This window comes from Acipenser ruthenus, chromosome 10 (genome assembly GCF_902713425.1).
Source record: "Acipenser ruthenus chromosome 10, fAciRut3.2 maternal haplotype, whole genome shotgun sequence".
In the NCBI taxonomy this organism is placed as follows: Eukaryota; Metazoa; Chordata; class Actinopteri; order Acipenseriformes; family Acipenseridae; genus Acipenser; species Acipenser ruthenus.
Genome location: NC_081198.1, coordinates 10,682,064 through 10,690,189, shown reverse-complemented (window position 1 = coordinate 10,690,189; position 8,126 = coordinate 10,682,064). Strand labels below are relative to the sequence as shown.

The 8,126-nt window shown below is 34.8% G+C and overlaps 1 long non-coding RNA gene across 1 annotated transcript; it reads left to right on the top strand.

The window, feature by feature from the left end:
* Positions 1-2,689: 2,689 nt before the first annotated feature.
* LOC117403212 (uncharacterized) lies at positions 2,690-6,652 on the top strand. Its single transcript, XR_004544539.2, has 4 exons — positions 2,690-2,761; positions 3,080-3,126; positions 4,369-4,431; positions 6,073-6,652. It is a non-coding gene; the product is annotated as an uncharacterized LOC117403212 (long non-coding RNA).
* Positions 6,653-8,126: the final 1,474 nt, after the last annotated feature.

The window sequence follows — 8,126 nt, the reverse complement described above, 5'->3', positions numbered from 1 at the left end:
TTTGCTCTGTGAGCGTTGTTTTTGTATACACTTTTTATTTTATTTTTGTTGGAATACAAACATGCACCAGCGCATCAACCCACAAGTACCTCTGTGTGCCTTGTGGTCTGGGTACGTCAGCACTCAGCCGTCCTGTCATACAGTGACTACAATATGTAACTTTGTAACCGTTTGGAGCTGCTGGGGCCTACTTATAGCTAGCACAACCACTGCTCCCTGCCCCCCTCAGTGATGAAAATGGCACTGTTCATTACAAAGCCACATATAAAAATCGGGTTTAGGATCAGCTCTACATGTATGGCACTTAATTTTGTTCTGTTTCGACCAGTGCGAAAAATCCAAGTTGTTTTCTAATATCTTTTTTTTTTTTTTTATAACAATAACATTGAGTTTTTTTTTTTATAACATTAACATTGGGCCCATTGGGTGTTATTTTCACTGATGTAACTGCAGCAGTTTTTCTTTGTATTCATAACATCATGTTCTTTTTTTATATATATATTTTTAATAGCTGGCTGATGTTGTTGTTCATGGTCAGATTAAATATTTTTTTATTAGAAAAGGAAAGCTGCAAAGTGACAGTGACGATAAGGGTAGTGTGTCAGACCCATGGTGTGAAATCCCAGAGGTGTGATGTGTCTGCCACCAGAATGAGTCACAAACAAGTTACTGTAAAGAGCATCACATCATCATGATGTGCACAGTACAATATTAATGATGAGTTACCATCATTTAGGAGAAATGCGTTGATGATTCTAATGGAAAGTAGCTTCATTTTAAACTAAATATATTACTAACAAATATTGCACTGCTTTTCAGTTATTAGGTCACTACTGTAAAGGGTACAGTGTGGGCTCCCGAGTGGTGCATCCGGTAAAGGTGCTCCGCGTGGAGTGCAGGATGCGCCCTATAGCCTGGACGTGGCCGGTTCAAGTCCAGGCTATTTCACTGCCGACGATGGACGGAAGTTCCCCGGGGGCGGCGTACAAATTGGCCGAGTGCCGCCCGGGGGAGGGAGGGTTAGGTCGGCCGGGGTGTCCTCGGCTCACCGCGCACCAGCAACCCCTGTAGTCTGGCCGGGCGCCTGCAGGCTTGCCTGTAAGCTGCCCAGAGCGGCGTTGTCCTCCGACGCTGTAGCTCTGAGGTGGCTGCATGGTGAGTCTGCAGTGTGAAATGAAGCAGTCGGCTGACGGCACATGCTTCGGAGGACACCGTGTGTTCGTCTTCACTGCTCCCGAGTCAGCGCGGGGTTGGTAACGGTGAGTTGAGCCTAAAATAATTGGATATTCTAAAAGGTACAGTGCAGTGCATAATCTTCTGTTGTTAGTAAACGAGAGAACAAAATATTTGATCTCTACTGGCCAGCCTTTTACTTAAGGTAAATACAGTAACCTGGCTATGAAGTTTGGAAGCTGCTGGATAAAAAAAATGTGAGCATCACTTTTTATTTCAAGCCTGTTTTTCTATTTAACAAATCACTAAAATTAAAATTATGATTATCGTTTATTATTTCTGATTTTTGTAGTTTAAATACATCCAGTCCATAAACGGGGCTTTAAAGTTGCAGATAAAATAAAACCAGAGCATAATAGCTTATCAGACTGATTAAACAAAATAAATATGTCTTGATACTACTAACATTGTGCCACTATGGTTTAAAAATGTGTGTGCACAATTATCGGACTGACAGTTCCTGATTGGACAAACACAGATGCATTCTGACCTGCAACTGTTCAACAAGCAGCCAGATAGCCCCAGATAGCTTTTTAATTATTGGTGATTTTTTTTACCCTAACTGCTTTGATTCAGCAGACCCTGTTCACATCCTTCCTGCATTGATTGCCAAACCAGTCTCATTGGAAATAATAGTGTTTTGAAAGGTAATGTTACGGTTCAGTGGGTTGTGTTCATAAAACTGTATTTGAGCTACAGCTATGGCCAAAAGTTTTGCCTCACCTTGAATTTTAGGATTGAGACATAATTAAAAAAACAAACAAAAAAAAAAAAAACATAAAACTATATGAACATAATTGAGATATTTTATTTAACATCATGTGATCAAAGAAACTTCAAAATGATATTGCAAAACTATACCAAAAGCCATAATAGTAGTATGGTATTTCATGTTAGGTTTCAAAATGTCAAATTTTTCAATTGTTGTCAGTTTTTCATTGAGTATATGGAAAACTACAAAGCAGTATGCAATTTAATGTTAACATTATTCAGCAGGTTTCATTCTACTTTCATTGACTTTATTATATACTATTATGCAACACCTTTGGCCATAGCTGTAAGTCTCTAAAAAACACTGTTAAATATCAGGGAATTGACGAGAAGTACAGTGTATATTCTGTGATAGTCATATTTAAATGTTTTTTTCTTCTTCTTTTTGAATAAAAAATGGATGGTAGGATGGTGTAGATAGACCATGATTAGTGAAATTGAGTATTGTATTTTAATATGCTATAAACAGATTATAATATGTTGCCTTTACAGCCTTTAATTAAATACAGTAGTCTTCAAGGGTGTTATAGGTTCAAGGTGTCACTAACCATACTTTGTTTCTAGACTATTCTTGAACAATGTTGTACAACCAAAATTAGAATTGATTTCTACATGTTATGTTCTGAGCCAGATTGCTCTTGTGATTGATTGTATAGAATAAGCAATGCATTGTTTGGAATTTAGCATACAAACTGCAATGGTGGCTGCTCATAAACCTGGAGAGAAAAACAGAAGCAGAAATTACGCTTTAAATCAGGTAAGCTGAAATCATAATCCATAATTGTGCTTCTTTTTTTTAAGGATTGATTCCATAAACTCTGATATAGCCCAATTTGTAATGTCAATAACGTGTTTCCTACGTCTGCTCTGAGGATGATAAACAGTGAGCTACAGCCCTAAGAGATACCACATTTCAGGAAATCAGTCAACATGAAGTTGGTATTAACTGTGGCTCTTGTGTCTGTAATTATCCTCAACACCATGGGTGATAAGACTATAGAAAAAAAAAAAGCATTACTTTTTCTTCTTCTTGTATGTGTCAGGTTTTTTGATCAGATATTTTTCTATTATACAGAGCTTATGGTGGATTTAAAAGTGATTTGGATTTGAAGAACAGAAGAGGTAAGAAATGTATCATACATTTATGAATTTCAATATGGTAAATATGTCCATACTCTATACTGCTATAAAAGCATTGGCAACACTAACCATTACACAATGAAGAAATAAATGTATTCATAAGTTTGAGTTTCAAAGAATTAAAACAGTTATTTCAAATACCCTTTAAAGTAATGTTAAAGTTTCAACAAAAGCTGTTTGATATTTAAACATTGGCATTCTAAGTACAACAGCATAACATGTTTACCTTTGGAGTCATGCACGACTTTTCAAGTATAAATATGAACTTGATATCATGGACCTTAAATGGGCTACATGTGCTCTTTTATGTATATTTATACACACTTTATAACCCATTCTCAATATAATAAAATAGAATTTATATGCAATTGCACTTTTAAAGGCAATTATTCCAAAGTGCTTTGGATTCAGCAAGTTAAAAACAGTTATAAAGAATTAACTGAAAGCTGCCAAAGTATGTGTTAATTAATAAAAAAGAGCAACTACATTTTAAAAAAAATCGTTGAAAGCTTTGTAATAGAGATGAGCTGTTGGATGTGATTCCAGTGATGCAAATGATCTGCAGGAGTACATTTTACCAAGGATTCATTGTTTTCAAATGATAATAATGATACATTTGCATTGTTTATTGGAGTTGCTGCTCACATGTGAAAATGTCAGAGTTTCTCAAGGTGGCACAGCTTTCAGAGGTCAATCGAGTTCAAGTTATCGACAGCAGACACAAATAATATGGAAAAATCCTGTCTGGTCAAAGCTTATGCACTATTAATATTTAGTAGGCTGTAATAATTCTCTTTTGTCAGTACTGACAGATGAATGCATATATGAGACCTGATAGGTATGTTGATAAAACATGCTGCATAACTGATAGATAACTGCACCCCTGCAGTGTATTTTAAAATCTGTGTTTTATAGATATATTCTAACCCTAAGGTATGATGCTATACACCCCTGATGTATAACATACAGTAGAACAGCTCTTTTCATATTTATGGAATGCAACAGCATGTTTGCTCATATTTCGTTGTTCGTGATCTGATTATATCCATATATTTATTGAATTTTTAAATTGGATTTCTAAATCAACAGATTGAAATGTACATTACAGTTTTCTCCTATGGAGTAATTTAGGTTTGCATTGCCAATCAAGGGGCAACACTCTGTACTTCCTACTAACTTGTGATTAATCTGCTCAAAAGTACAACAATAACATAACTGTTCTAGCATTTTTCACAAAGAAATCATTATCGTTCAGAAGTGACGAAGTTCTACACAATGAACTCAGTGGTAAGTATAGCAGCTTTTTATTACATTCTTAGTGTTTTTTTTTTAAAATTTTTTATGGAATTCTAATAAAAACATAATAATAATAAAATGTTTGAACAACATTTTGTTGTAGACTGCATACTTGAAAGGTGTTTTTTGTTAGGTGAAGAATGCACTAGAGGTGAGTTTATTAGCTGATTGTTTTTAACTTTTAATATATTTGAGGATTTTCTGTTTTAAATTTGCTTCTGGTTTCACTGACCCCCGATTTAGCACTAATCTTGAACTACTTAATGTTAATTGAGTCTATGAATCCAACCGTAAGACTTCAAGTAAATAATTTATAACATGATAGCTTTTATTAAAATTACTGTCATATAGGGCCGTTCTGTACTACAGTTGGTTCAGATAGCTAACAAAAAATCTCAGAAAACCATTTTTTTTTTTCAAATTAGATTTATCGGTAAACAGCAGATCCTGTTACGGTTTATGAGTTTTGTTGGGATGATTCATTACGATATGTTAATAATAATGAGCTATTTGCATACTTAAATAGAGGGTGTCTGCTAATTATCCTTTTCCCAAGGAATGATCATACTTAACTGACAGGGAATGTGTTTGTCCATGTTGAAAGCTGCAAGGGAAAACCATCAGGGGTTTGATATAGGTGCCTGTACACGAAAGCCAGTTCAGCTAATCAATAACAAAAACACACAGGCCTATGGATTCTAGCAGCACTCATTACATACTTATGTTATTTGTTATGTGAAAATGTACTAAAATAATGTAGATGATTTAAAAGGTACCCGTTAAAAAAATACGAACTCAGGAGTAAATGAATCAATTTAAAATATTATAACTACATTTGGCGTAGCAACCTTCTGAAAATGTTGCCCACAATGTGTATATACATAATCAGCTCAAATTTGAATTGGTTTTATTTTATTTAGTTATTTTTCACTGTAAGGTAATTGAGGATAGTACCATCTATAACAGTAGACTACCCAAACCGTTAATTCAATAAATACCTTTTTAAGTGCAATTCTTTGGGTCCTATTTTTAAGGCAATTTCTGTCAGCTAAGGATATTGTAAACGGAATAAAGCTGTTAAGAAAACTTAGGCCGCAGGAAGGAGCAGTTAGATTATTGCAGCCATATCGGTCCCTGTTTATGAGATTGTTTTACTGTTGGGTACAATTCTTGCCAGTTTTTGGAAAAGTAAAACACTGTTTAACTAGTAAGAATAAACCGCTTGTAAGAGCTTAAAAGTTAATTCTCAGTTGTTCTCCACTAGTTTTGCGACATTGGCAGTTGTTTTTTTTATATTACATGATAGGGTAAATTCTGAGCAATGTATGTCAGTTTTATTTATTAAAAGGGTCCACTTTTTCAAGTTACATATACTGAAGTGGGAAATGAAATAGGATATTCCTGAAATATTTTGAATAAACTGATAATATCATAGTTGTTGAGTGATTGTTATTGTGGAAATGCTCGCAACAAGTTGACTCCTCGGCTTTATGAACTGTTCGAATACGCACGTAAAGTAACGCTCTGTAATTAACACCATTGACACTTCAAATGAACAGCATGCTTGTTTAATACTGTATAACAGAACGTATTCTAATGGAATGCTAATAATTATTCTTTCCATCCTACTAGACCATGATGTGGATATGAGACTGTCGGAAGCCCGCCCTGTGTGTGGCTGGATTTCGTTTTTGTGCTCTTTCCTGCCTGACCAGAAGGGGGCCCCAGTGTTCTGTCTAATTACAGCAGTGCAGCCAAATGGCTTACAGCAAGACCAACTCAATAATCAATTCTTGTGCACACAGTGTTAGCAGTTAACAGTTTTAAAATATACAATCTTCTACAGAAACCAAGCCATTAAAGGTCATTTATTCCAGTATATTATGTATTAACAATTGGGTTGTTTGTTTTTATATTAATCTGTATATTGCATATCTGTCTACATGGTTTGTTATTAATAATTAATAGCACTAATAACATCAGTAAATCTAGGACACACAGAAGGAGTTCAGCTTGAGTTAATATTGATTTGTAATAGCTGTAACATGGATTTAATATGCACTGCTTCATTCTGTAACCACAATCAAGTGTCATGCTGTGTTCTTGTGGTATATACTGTAAGTAGTAACACCTATGGTTTCTGTGTGTGATGTTGTTTTTGATTAATGTCGGAATTTGACAATAATACAAATTAATAAAACATTAAAAAATCCCAGTGATTACATTAGCTCATCCATGATTTATCATTGAACAGCTGACACCTTGTGTAACCTGTGAACAATTACAAATCATAGGTTAAAAACTTGTTTTTAAAGGGCACTATATTCCATGGTGTCTGAGGAAAGAATGTACTGTATTGGAATTACAGGAAGGACATTTATCAATAACTTTTAAGGCAATAATTAATTCAGAGGTAAAACTTGAGGAAACATTTTAGTCAATGGTTTTGTCACAAAGTCATCAGCTGGAACGTGTGTCTTCTTAGAATAGTTTCTTATAATTTGACCTCAGTAAATACATTTCAATCAATAAAATAACATGAGGCATAAAGCCTCCTTATTACATGGGACAGTTTTGTTTTTAGCAAAAAATCCATGTTGATTTTTACATATAGATCTACTGTTGTTCCTGTTGGAAAGTACTTTTCCTTTTGGCACTATAATAATCAGTCCATACCCCTTTGAATGATGTTATGCTTTTTCATCAGTTACAGATCAATGTTTGATTTACATATTTGGCAAGGAGAGAATTAGAGTATGAAACACAGACGTGAGCTTTTTTTCATGTTTTCTAAACCTGAATGATCTTGTTGGGTGTCCCTAGCATGTTCAGGCTAATTGAAGGGATCCAGAACAATTATTCAGTATTTAGCATATTATTGATTGAAAAATCCCTGTTTCTTCAGAAATTCAGTGGCAGATTACTGCAGAGGCAATGTCACCAGCCTGCTCAGAATATCTAGGGTTACACCACTCAACACAAATGTACAGCCATCATCTTCAATAAAGACCAATTAATGCATCACAGTCTATGCTCCGAAAAGTCGATTTCAATTATTACATTCAGAGCAAGCAAACAAACAGAGTTTGTAAAGAAATTAGATTGAACCCAATATAGTCCAGGCTTGTTAGAGAAAGGTTTTATTGGACAAGGAATTTCTGTGCTCAAATGAAATGGGGGGAGTACAAATGAAACAACTTCTAAGCCAAACAAATCTAAACAGGGAAATATAATACTATATTAAAAATGATCCTTTAATTTTGTCATTGAAGTGGCTGCTTTCATCAAGATCTCTGAACGCCTGATATCCAGGTTAGTCCTTTGCACTTTCTATTCACAACAGATATATCCAATACAATAATGGAACTGTTCAGAAAAGGCTATTGTGCATCATTATGATAAGTATGTTAGTATCAGGTCAATGACGCTACAATGGAAAGCTGCTGTACTGTATTAGCTATGTTAATCCATGCTCATTACATCTACATTAACTACACGATGAAGAATGTAAAGGTGCACCAGTAATGTTGCTGAATGGTCATAAGTGGCAGCTGTGCTGAACTGAGGCAAATTTCATGTAACACATGTAAAACAATAGACCACGTAGATTTAAAAAAAAAAAAAAAAAAAAATCACTACCTGTAGGGGGCAGTACACAGCTGCATAATAGAGATAAGGCTGCATAA